We start from the raw sequence: 12676 nt of genomic DNA, 5'->3' as shown, positions 1-12676 counted from the left end.
TCAAGACTGCCAGACCCAACCTCGCCTGCAACTTCTTGGGAAAAGATGTGTGGTTCCTGGCCACCTTCTGTTTGCAAGCTTTTACTGACAGTGAGAAAGGAGGTCCACACTGCCACAGCCATGAAGATACAGTAGCAGTCCATTGTCTTGAACAAAGGATGCAGTGTTACTACTTATGTTTAGCAGCGCCTGCAATACCAACCCCATAGCAACTCCACCACCTGAAATACGTTTTATATACAGTATCACTCCATAAGGTGCCCACTCTCCACCATGTCCAACTGTACCTTTTACTGTATGCCTATCAGGGTGCACTTCTATCGAATTCAGTGAGGCAGATCTCATCTGCTGATATCTGTAGGTGCTGGTAGAATGTTGAAATGAGCTCGACACCCATGGTGAGGGGCAGTGGAGACTCCTGTTTTTTTGTTTTCTCAGTCCTTACTATGAATCCTGAAATATTCAGGATTATTTAAAATGTGTATGCTATAAATAATTTGTAATTCAACAAAATGGGATGTCATTGGAAGTAGGTGAATATTTTTGCTTATACCGGCCACAATTTTAAGAATGCTCACTGGACAAAAGTAAAGGGATTTTGCAAGAAGAGTTCAGGTAAAAAAAAACTGGTGAGACTTTAGAGTTGAATATAAAGTGAATCATGTATATTATTTATATTTACAAACATTAGGATCACATGAAAAGAAAAGCACCACCTTAAAAAACAGTCTAAAATTGTTAAGGCTTTCTTATCTGAAATGGTTTTGCTGAAAGAAATATAAAGTTACATTTTACCTCTTGGGGGTAAGGTAAGTAAATAGAAAGGAAGCACAATCTTTACTGAAACCTCCTTTCTGACTAGCATACTGTGGGTAAAATCTTAGATTCTTCTCAAACATCTGAGAGTTACAACTGGCCTTTTGCGGTCAGCCAAATTCAGGCAGGTCAATACCAAATACGACAGCAGACCACAAGGTCATACAGAGCAAAGTAATGTCATCCAAAAGCACAAAACGTGTTTTCTGTGAGAGGCTATTCAACACCGCCATCAGTTGATTATTATGGTGGAGTATTACAGTTCCCAAAAGACTTGGCAGTAAATTAATCTATCCAAATTCACTACTTTAATGTTACATTCTTGGCTGAAATAGAGTGACTAGCTAAACCCTTAAGTTAACAACAACAACAAAGAAAGTTTTGAGAAATGCAGTCATATTTTATGACATACAGTAGCTTAGGAAGTTGAAGTGATAATGCTATGAATGTTGCATACACTATTTTAATGATATGTTGCTGAAACTTCAGCACATTTTCAACTCCTGCAGATAAATCCCTCTTTCGGATGAGATCTGGATAGGAAATTTCAAAGGCTGGATAGTCTGATTGGCTCTTGATTGCCTCTTTCTCCATGACCTTATGGTGGACTGCGTTCTGTTGAGACTGACAGTAATCTTTAGTATTCGCTCTGCTTTGTGCCCTGTTCTTCTGCTCTGTTGCCACTACCCTCACCAGGATGATTGACTTTCAGATAATTGATGGTTAAAGAAAGAGGTAGATAAAATATGGATCATTGTTTTATTCCAAACCAATCAAACTGAACTTTCTCCTGTCTTCTTACAATAGAGTGACAATTATTCCTGTAAATATTCTGCACAACCTCTTCACAAAAATAGAGGAAAACCTCTACAATAGACTTTAGTTCCTACGAAGGAATTTCATACACTTTCTGCTTTTTTAGTCCCAAAATGCATCTTAGAAGCAATACAGCTCAGTTTCTGAATGGGAAATTCTACTAATTACTACTTCTTAAGGAAAATTAGTAATTTAATACCAATTCTTTTTTTCTTTTTTTGCTGAGTTCATGGCTAATTGGTCAGTCTTTGATTGTTAGGGCTGTCATTTCTTTTTATGCAAATTAACCAGTGGCTATATATAAAGGTACATTCAGGTCCTTTAATGTCTCAGTTTTCCTAGAAAAAGTTTCCCTAGTCACTAATGGTTCAGCACTATTTTATATGACCAATTAAGACTGTGTGCTTGTGAATCCAAGTGCCGGCTACTGTGACATTAAAGAAACCATTCAGTTTTCACTCTCAGAATAATTACAGCTCCAGGAGTTTCATATATCAAGTTGGCCTGTTATTAAGCCATTTATAATGTGATTGTAAAAGCGAAGTAGGACAGAGACTGCTCTCTACATGCTGGTAAGCTTGCTTCTGTGTAAGCTCCAGCCTATAGAGTATTTCAAGATGAGATATTAGTAATTTAAATAAGACTGACATTTTCATTCAGAGTTTATATAGAACATCATGGACTAATGGTGTCATATCTGAAATGGAATTCCAATTGTAATTCAGAAGGGAAAATCTGACAAGGTAAGTTCAATTTACATGCAAATTAATAAAAACACCTGTCTTCCTCATAGCAGAATAGATGCTGATTTTTATTTATTTCTTCCAATTAAAATTAAATTATATGAAACAATACCTCTACTACTGCTAATAATTGTTCTGCTATGAAAACACAGTATCATTTTAAGGTAAAATGTAGAATGCTATTTTACAGCAGTACTTTTTTTTTGTTCTCTTTAGTATAAAGAATATAATTTCCAATGTGTCTGTCAGATTTACAGTTTTACATAAACTTTCTCCAGGACAATCTAAATATTAATGTACCACACTCAAGAGCCAATAATGGTTTTATGTATATACTGTACAGTATAATAATTAAATAACATATATATATATTAAGAAATTCTCTATAGTAAAATGGAGTTAACTTTTTCTCCCATTTTGTCTTGTGAACTTAAAATGTTATACTTTATGTGTCGTATTTTTATGTTATGTTCTTTTCTTTTTTTAGTTAAAAAAACGTTTATCTGGTAACAAATATGTTAAAAAACTGTAAGAACATTTTTAGACAAACATTATATATCTGAAGGTTTTGCCTTTTTTACTGCTTCTGCTCAGTGCCAGATAATTTAATCCTCTTAATTTTTAATTTTGCCTTGGAATTTCTTGTGTAGATTTTACTGTGATAATCATCCTATTTTGAGAGCATCTACAAACCCATCTGAATTAAGATATAAATCGGGAAAAGCAGTGGTCCTAATCCCTGTAAGTACTCTGTTGATATTCTGCTAATCACATCACCCCATTTGAAAATTAACCCTTTACCTGTATCCTTTTTCTATTCATTAAGGTGTTTTGAAATTCAGATACAAGTATTTAATTGAATGCTTACTGTCTGCAATTTGATTTTTAATTATTTCAGTAGTTTGATTAGATCTTAATGAATGTGATGGAGAGATGAACATATTAATTTTTTTTTGGTATAGTTACAAAATGGCAGTCTGACGCTAAGGAGATGGCTGATCCGGTCCTCCTTCACTTTCACAAAGAAAGAACAGGGGACCTGTTGCAAGTGTGTAGATGGAGTATGAGAGAAATGTGCATGGAAAAGTCCAGAAGGCAAAATCTATAAACACGTATACAAACTATATGTAGGACAACGGAAATAGGTGAAGATTTAATCTGCATCCTCAATGTCTGTTGTGAATATCATTTATTAAGAATTCTATCAAAAGCCTTCTGAAAATCTAAATATACTATATATATATATCATATATAATATAATATATATATCATATAATCTGTTTATTTAATCTCTTTAGTATCTAGACATACTATATCATATTATCTTTTTGTATACTGTATGTAGGTACACAATTCATGTATAAAGTACATGTTGTATACTGCAACATACTGTACCAAGCAGAAGAATCAGAACCAATGAGGTGAAAAGGAAACCAAGGAATAGTATACATTTACAATAAAACAGGATAGTACTGTACCAATGCAGGTCAGTGATACAACTGGAAGGTAAATTTTTAGATAGTAGCTTCCCTTTCATACTTGCAGTTTCATCTAGGTTTGACCAATATCAAATGGGTCAGCTAAGTTCTATTAAACAAACACAGTCAACCCAGGTCCAGAAACAGATTACAAGTTCTAACTCATTGAAGAAGGAAATTGTGCTGGCCTCTGTGTCCTGTAGTGAAGTGTTTCTCACTTCAAATGTTTTTTTCAGACACCTACAATAGCAATGTCATAGCAATGGTACGCTTTTCTTTCTTGAAGCACTGCAGATTTAAACAGACTGAATATACAGTATATTTTAATATTTTATTTTGAAATATGTATTTAATGTGCATGCAGAAAGTCTTGTTTTACAGTAGCTGAATTTTTCCTGCAACCGCTGTGTTAACAATGAGCTGGATAACAATGAGCATAAGGCAGGATACATCTTGTACAGGACACCTGTCCATCATAGGGCAGACACTGACACAAACAGGCACATAATCACACAGGGTCAATTTCCCAGAAGCCAATTAATCTACTAGTATGTCTTTTGACTGTAGGAAGAAACTAGAGCATCAGGAGAAAACCCACACAAACATGGGCAGAACATACAAATTCCACACGGACAGAAACCCCAGGCATTGAAACCAGGGCCCCAGTGCCACAAGACAGAATTGTTCACCACTGTGCCACTGTGCCACCCTGTTGCTTGAAAAAAAAAAAATGCACATAGATATTGCACATAAAACTTGACCTTTAATGTGTATGCCCTTAAATCGTTATGTGTATTTCCTTGCTCAGTTAAGTAACACTTTACTCCAGAAGGTGTTTACTGATTATCCAGCTCCACCTACTTACAGTATAAATCTCATATGAGCTTGCACCTTAGCGTTAACTCTGTCTCATGTATTTGTTAGATCTACAGTATGTAATCACTCATAAACATCAATCAATGTGACCAGAGACTATTATTCTAAAGTGCATGTTGAAACAAAGAGTGAGGACCTCTAAAGACCAAAATGAACTGAATTATGGATACAACATAAACATGTAATACGTGAAAAAAAATTCACTTTCTGCAGGATAGCTGCAACCAACTCATCATTAAAAATGACATGGTTACAGGAGCACAGAAAACGTTGGTGCTACTGTGTTATAATGCGTGCTGCAATGCTTCTGCTCTTTGGTTTCTGCAACCACGGTAGGTCATCCTTCTTTCTACCTAAGTTCCTGTAATGAGAATGCTATGGTACATGTACAAATCTAAATGATTATTTCATGATTATTGTTGCCCTTGATCAACTGTTTTCACTATAGGATTATGGTATGATCCCAAAGAGCAATCAAGACTGTTCAATAATTTCCTTATTAGGCTAACCTTCCATTATTTAACAAATGTAATTTAGCTGGGAATTACTGTATGCCATTCTTACCCAGGACCAACAATACCAAAACACTTTCTTTGCTGTTACTACAGGAATTGCCACATAATGATTGTTTGGTTCCAATGTAATCAATAATAATACAATCAACTTTTTTAGCATTAGTGTTGTTTTCCTTAGACTTTTATTTTCTTTACTCCTCATGTCAAGTGCTGAAGGGTATGGAGATTTCCACTCCCCTCCCTTTTACCCCACTTTTGAACCCACGTGATTGTCAAAAAAGCACAGCTGAGGTACTGTATAAAGCTTCTCTACATTTGACAATTTTAAATGTCTATGCTGTTTTACAGTTGTAGGAAAAGATTCTGGGAAAAATCTGGAAAGGAGGGAGCTTTTGGTTTCAAAAGGTAAACGATTTACGGCGAGGTCAACGTACTGCACATCTGCTTAGTTTCCTGTAAAAGTCATACTTGGTATTTCAAGGGTGTTCTTTTTTACATAACTTGCCTACGCAGTTTGTTTTCACTAGCAGATTTGAGTGTACATAATAAATTCATCGACATCCATTATTAGTACTGTAATCTTTTAGGGGTTAGCTGGAGCCTAACCAGGCAGAAAATGGGTTCAGGAGAGGACGCAACCAGGACACCAGTTCATTTCAGGGATTGAAAAAAATACAGAGGATGATTTAAAAACATGAATAAACCTATAGTTCATTACCTATATTAACAACAATGATCAGTGAGCACCATCCGTAATTACATAAATTTGACTAATAAATTATTTCAAGGTAAGACGGCACTATACAGTATAAAGGTTTATACAGTATTAATCCTATTTTAATTGTTCCATCAGTAATGGGAGGTATTTCTTGAGTAATAGATTACAGTAACAATATAATAAAGATATAAACAAGAGAAAGCCATTTACCCCATCTGCTATAGCCTGTTTGTTAGGTACTGTGGTAGCTAATTGATCCCAGGAATCTCATCCATCTGTTTCTTGAAAGAAACCAGGTATCAGCTTTCACAGCATGGCTGGGCTTCCTCCTTTTCTCAGTATTAAGTGCACTTCCACATAGTTTCCACGTCTGTCCTCTGATTTGTGTTACAATGTTTATTCTGAAGAGATCCGCTGGATTGACTTTGTCAGTGCTTTGGAGGATTTTGAACACCACTTGGAGTCTTTAGTGTACAGTAGGTCTCTGAGAAATGATTTTGTCATACAGTAGGAAGCCCCGTGCTGCAGGACTTGCTATCTCTCAGATAGGAAGTTAAACAAAGACTATGAACACTTCTGCTTTTTTATAGAAGCGGGGGTTTAAAGAGCTTCACTACAATTAATTCCCAACTTTAAAGTGTATTTATTCAATAGTGAAGCATTAAACCACAGCTGTTAATAACAATATCTTACAGTGAAATGCACTACAGAAATAAGATGTTAATGCCATAAGCAGTATTACGTCTCACACTGAGAGTTAATTCAATATTTTGCATATTAATAAACAACATTTACAGATTGTAGAATTTAAAAACATGAACATCTGCTACGTTATAATGTCCTTTCCCGTAAATAAAAGTGTGTATTGACAGGCTGACAGTGCAGCGAACTTTGATTTCTTATACCTTTTATGTCATTACAGTCATGATTTTTGTAAAACCTTTTTTTTCTCCTAGAATTTTCAACTAACTACTTTGATCCCACTTCTATAGACCTCACAGATTTTGTCAATATATTACTCAATTCAACAAAAACTGGTAAGCAGTAACAATTTCTGTTTCTTTAGTCTGATGTTTGAATGAGCACAAGCAATTTAAACTACAAAGGGATAAGAAATGTGCAATCCAATTATTGATCTTATTTCGAATGGAAATGAATATCAGCAACAACCAGTCCACAAGAGATTCCTTGTGGGAATAACTATCTCTATTTTGGGGTTTCTTTGTTTAAATTGCTCATTTTCACACTTGATGGATTAAGCAGGTCTATTTGTATAATACGTACTAGTACCAGCAGAGACGTGTGGAGCAAGAGTACTACATGAGTGGATGCTTAAACTGAAACAGTGCAAATCAAGCTGAATTAGTGTTGGGGATTTATCAAACTGCCTACAGAAGGCAATTACAAATATACTTAGTGTCTCAACAGGTCTGTATTTATCTAGCCATGAAGCAGTCATTTCCAAATTCATTTCCAAACTGAATGAGCATGAAGTAGAAATTTACATAAAATGTTATAGGCACATTTGGAAAACATTTTAATCTGTTTATCTGCTTTTCATGTAAGTCTTTATGTATTCCAATATGCATGATGGCTATTGTTACCATTGCCCTAGTATTATGCTTCAATAAGGGTACTAACACTATAAACTGAGAGAGTGAGAATTAAGCATTGTTATACTTTTATCTGATGTGGTTAACGGGAAAGCTTGGAATGCATTTTAAAGACATTTTATGCAACTTCCCATAGTTTGCTTTATTAGTATCCATATCTATGTAAATTACCATATGGTAAAATACTAATCAAAATGAAAATTGGAATTCAATCAAGTTTGGTGTCATAAAAGTTTATATTAAAATAAGTTTTTCTTTTCTTCCTCACAGGTAACAACTATTTGTTTTCAATGTTAAGTGTAACCTCACACAGTTCTCTGGCTCTCCATAAAATTACAATTCTGGTGTATAACAGTAAGTGTGGTTTGCATTTCCTGCCTTAATTGAACATTTTATACCTTACAGTATAGTGTATTTTGCACAATACAATGTGCAAATGAGATACCGTATGCTTAAGTCATTAAATGCAAGTTAAAATATAATTTTGGAAGGTCAAAGCAGATGGGTGATACAAAAGGTTTGCAGTTTCTGTAACAGTAAAATGCTTAGTTTGGGATAGTTTAGTCTACTTAATGTAGACTTTTGAAACTGCGCAGTCAATACTAGTAAAGTTGTCATGTCATTAGAATTTTCCTGTTGTTTAATCATTTATATTATTCACATGCTTTATTTGCATTTACTGTAGGAGTGAGTGACTGTGTGTTTTTCTTATTCTATCTCTGAATGCATAGTTTGGAAAGGGAATTATTCAGCATGCATGATACCAGGCTTTGATCAATGCAGTGCCATTCAGTCACATTACCATAAATCACTACTTGTTGAGTTTATATAACAACATTTTTCTACCTTCCCATCAACCTGTCTGTTGTACTGAACAATTGGTGCATCTTTCCATACATACTGTACATGCCACTAAGAACTCAGTCACGAATAATCCATTAATCAAAACAATGCTAAAAGTATACAATATGCAAAATATCAAAAGTTTATTTTGATGCTCAACAGATAAATTAAACATATGAACATGCCTTTACTGTACATCATTTTTGGGGTACAGAAATAATAATTTTCCTTTTAAAGTTTCCAATTTCAGGAATATTGAGCCAAGCACGTTCCCAATGAGATACTGCTATTGTTTCACCAATAGAACAAATGATTTAACAGGTAAGTGGTGTCCGTTAGTCATGACAGCTTATTCTCATCAAACAGAAAAAGTTAAGACTTTATTTTAAAAACTAAAATATTTGTTAATATATACAAAAATTATCCATTAACCCAGTATGTATCCTGTGAAATGAGTCTGCTTTTAATGATTCCTATCAATAAAAGTGAACTACTAGCACAAAACCATAGTGATCAGGTCTTAAGATCCCATGTTTTTTTACTCAGGTGAATCTTTGCATTTACACACGGTACATTCCAGCCCTATTGTCACCAAGCATATTGAGTTAACATATTCTCACATGTATAATTATTATACTTTCCCTTTTCCACAAATATGCAACTCCCTCTGCCACTCTCAAAATTGGAGGAATTGACAAAAGAACATATCACCTGTTACACTGGGATTGGAATAGAATCGTTTGTTATGTACAGTAATACCACAACACATCTTACACAGGCAAAAAGCTACATTGTAAGTTTTTAGTTACATTTAAAAAAAATAAAAATACAGATATATAATAGCTAAATTATAATAGCTCAATCACAGTGTAAGGGTCAAACATATGAGGTTAATTATGATGTTAGTTATCTCTTTACTATTGTCTAATTTTCAGCCAAATCCCGTCTAGTCCAGAAGTTATGCATTACTCCAGAATTGGTTACTCTTAGTTAAAGAAGGTTTATTTTCAGATTTCACTGCCGTGTTGTTGGATATAATGGAAAATTCCACAAGCTATCTTCAAGAGCTTTTTAAATCTAGCTCCATATTATCTGGTAAGTAGTCAGTTTTCTAGTAAGAAGTAGTTTTTAAGTATTAATACAAATTTTTAGATGTCATGTTATGTTTTTACTAAAGTACAAAAAATTGATGACATATCTGAAAAACAAAGCTTGGTATACTGTATATCATTATTTCAAAAGACAGCTGTCAAAGACCACTTATTTTCTAAACATGCACACACTGACTTTGCACCAATTAATTTAAATCTTCTTTAAATAGAGATTCTAAGCTACAAACAATGTCCCCAATTGTGTCCCCAAAGGAATAAAACATGAATGATCTTTTTTTCACCTGCAAGTCTTACTGAACAACAGGGCTATGCCAAATGCAGAAGCTTACGAATCTTTCTTGACACCAACATATTCAAATTTACAGGGTACATTTAAATCCTACAGAAAGTTAGAATTAGAATGGCAGCTTTTAATTAAAAGAAAGTCCAAATGAATTTAAATGAATAATAATGTCTGACACCTTGTGACTAACCTATGTTGTAAGCCAAAAGGCTCAAAGTACTTCATTGCAGAAACCTGTAAAAGAGAAATACAGTACAAGAGGGAGCAGCCCAAAACTGTAAAACTACAGGTCATGTACAGTGTCACTAACAGTGTTGAAACAGGCTTTAAGAGACCTACAGTAACATGTGTAACAGTACACAGTAAAGGATAGGCTACGCTTCCAACCAGAACTTAACAAATACAAACTGCTACACTATCTGCACCAGGTTCAATACCCTAAACTCTGCCATTGGCTCCCCCGTTGAATAGGTAAGATTCCATTTGAACCAGAGGTGGGTGAGGGTCTGTAACCTGAAACACAATCATGGAACATACCACACAAACACAGCAACGAGAGTCCTGAGAACACAACAACATCACAAGAAATAAGGTGTGCAAAAACACCATCAAAACAGGACAGAATTTTGCCTTAAGAAAATGAAAAAGGTTTTTTTTTAGGTTAACCGTAAAGTTTTTTATTAATCGTTTTTTAAAAAAAATTAAAAGTCATCTGTAATCTGTTCAGTGTATTTCTTGTTTCTTTTTTGGATATAAACAATACTGAAAAGTGGTATATCTATTTTAAGTGAGCCAAAGCAACAACTCAGATTGCATCTTCATCTGCGTGATGGCAGGCAAAACAGGTAAGAAATGCGTTGCAGCAGTTCTCTTCGTACTCTTTAGAAACTGGTCTGATAGTTCTTGATTATCCATTCTTGTATTTTTAATTCATGTGTTCTATGAATATGTGAGCAGTGTATGCAGTTTGTGAACATGAGGGACAGTTGAAGAACAGTTTGTCTTAAAAATAGGTCTACAAAGAGGAAACAGAGGTTATGCATCTAATGATATTAGGACACAACTGTCAAACCACTGTGGTTCTTTACAATGAATCCTGTTTCTTTCAGTTGCTCTAAACAGTTATTCAAGTAATCTCTTCTGTGAATATACAATGAAAGTATTTACAGTACAGATAAAAAAAATTAAAATGGGCTGTTTTTTTTGTGATAAATATTTACAACACTTCACTGAGAAAAACTTTAGTCCATTCTTTAAAAGCCATATATTGTGTACATACTGTATGCCCAGTTTCTGCTCTGTTTCATTAAGATGATGTTTTATTGCACCTTCATATTCTTAATCCTTTTCTTCTCTCTGATACTTAGACAGAGACTTGTCTCTTCTCTGGAAGACAGAATCTGTCAAACCTCTTTTCAGTCACACTGTTATCGGAAATGTTGACAAAGGTAAGAGCAAGTGCTTGATTGGTTCATTTGACCCGAAAATGGAATACACAGACAGTACTGTAAAGAATGACATGAATGCTGATAATATGTACAGTAGATGATTATAGAAGTAATTAGAAGTATAAGAACATGATCATTATAACATTATGTGTTCTTCTGATCATGTTTAATACAACAGATCTTCTTCAACAGATTTTGAAGTCTTTATACTTCAAAATACTTTTGATTTAAGCTACTTGTATAGAACATTTTTTTTGTAATACTGGTTTTCTATTTTAGCTTAAAATATTGTATTTGCATTTACAACTGATAAACCATACTACAGTATATATATACTGTATCTCTTACAGTACATTATCAACTGTAATATATTATCTTTTGTACTGTACATATAATCTATGTTTAAAACAAAGTTAACCTGCACCTGAGATAAATCCTAAATGTGTTTTTTTATATATTTTATTCATATGGACATACTGTAATTCAACAGGTAATGATTCTGTTCACACTCCAAGTCCATTGCTACTCAAAGGTAAGAATACTGGCTATCTGGATGCATTTTGTTCTGTTGCAAAGTTAGCATTATCGAAGTGGTATTGGCACACTATTATAGGATTGTTCTGGGATTGAACATCTTTAAATTTAAAACCAGCTAACAATTTTATTTTACTGGACAATTAATGCAATATTCAACTTTGTTACAATTTTGTCACTTAGAAAATGCAATAAATACAGTACTTCTAACTAAACACAAGTCTATTAATTTACCATTACTACTTACCAAGGCTGTTGGGATACAGTATTTCAAAGCTGTGAGTCAGATTAAGGTGAAAAACACAAGTTAAGGGGGATCAATTTACTGAAAAAAATAATATACTTTAAATTAGAAGCAGTCTGGAGAAGAATACACAAAAGCATAACCTGCTTTGAGTTTAAACACACTGATTAAGGAGAGGACTGTGTTTAAGTAAGGCGAAAGGCAACTATGTAGAAACACTAGGTTTTATGAATGTAGTATAGTTTTTTCTTCTCTATCTTCAACAACAGTTTTTCAAAAAATACAATACATTCTCAAACCCTACCTGCTCCCCAGATGACTTTGTGTTTTCTATACAATAATAAAACTTAATGCCATTCCAACAGTATACAGACAAACCAGGTAAGAATCTGAAATGTTCTGTAACATTGAGTACACTACACTTGACTTTCCATACTGTACTGTTACACAATTCTTGGTTTGGTTTTTTCCTCGAAGCATTTTCATTTTTATTGTGTACTTCAACTATGCAAACACCAAATTTGTTGTAGTGTCAAACCCGTATTTAAAATATAATTTTAAAGATAATGGTCTGAGATGTCAAATATATACATTTTGTTTTTTTGTACAAAGATTGGGATCAGACAGAAAAAAGTTC

Source organism: Atractosteus spatula, chromosome 6 (genome assembly GCF_055471065.1).
Source record: "Atractosteus spatula isolate fAtrSpa1 chromosome 6, fAtrSpa1.hap1, whole genome shotgun sequence".
Taxonomy (NCBI): domain Eukaryota; kingdom Metazoa; phylum Chordata; class Actinopteri; order Semionotiformes; family Lepisosteidae; genus Atractosteus; species Atractosteus spatula.
The sequence above is the reverse complement of the archived record's forward strand: the minus strand, read 5'-3'. Positions refer to the sequence as shown.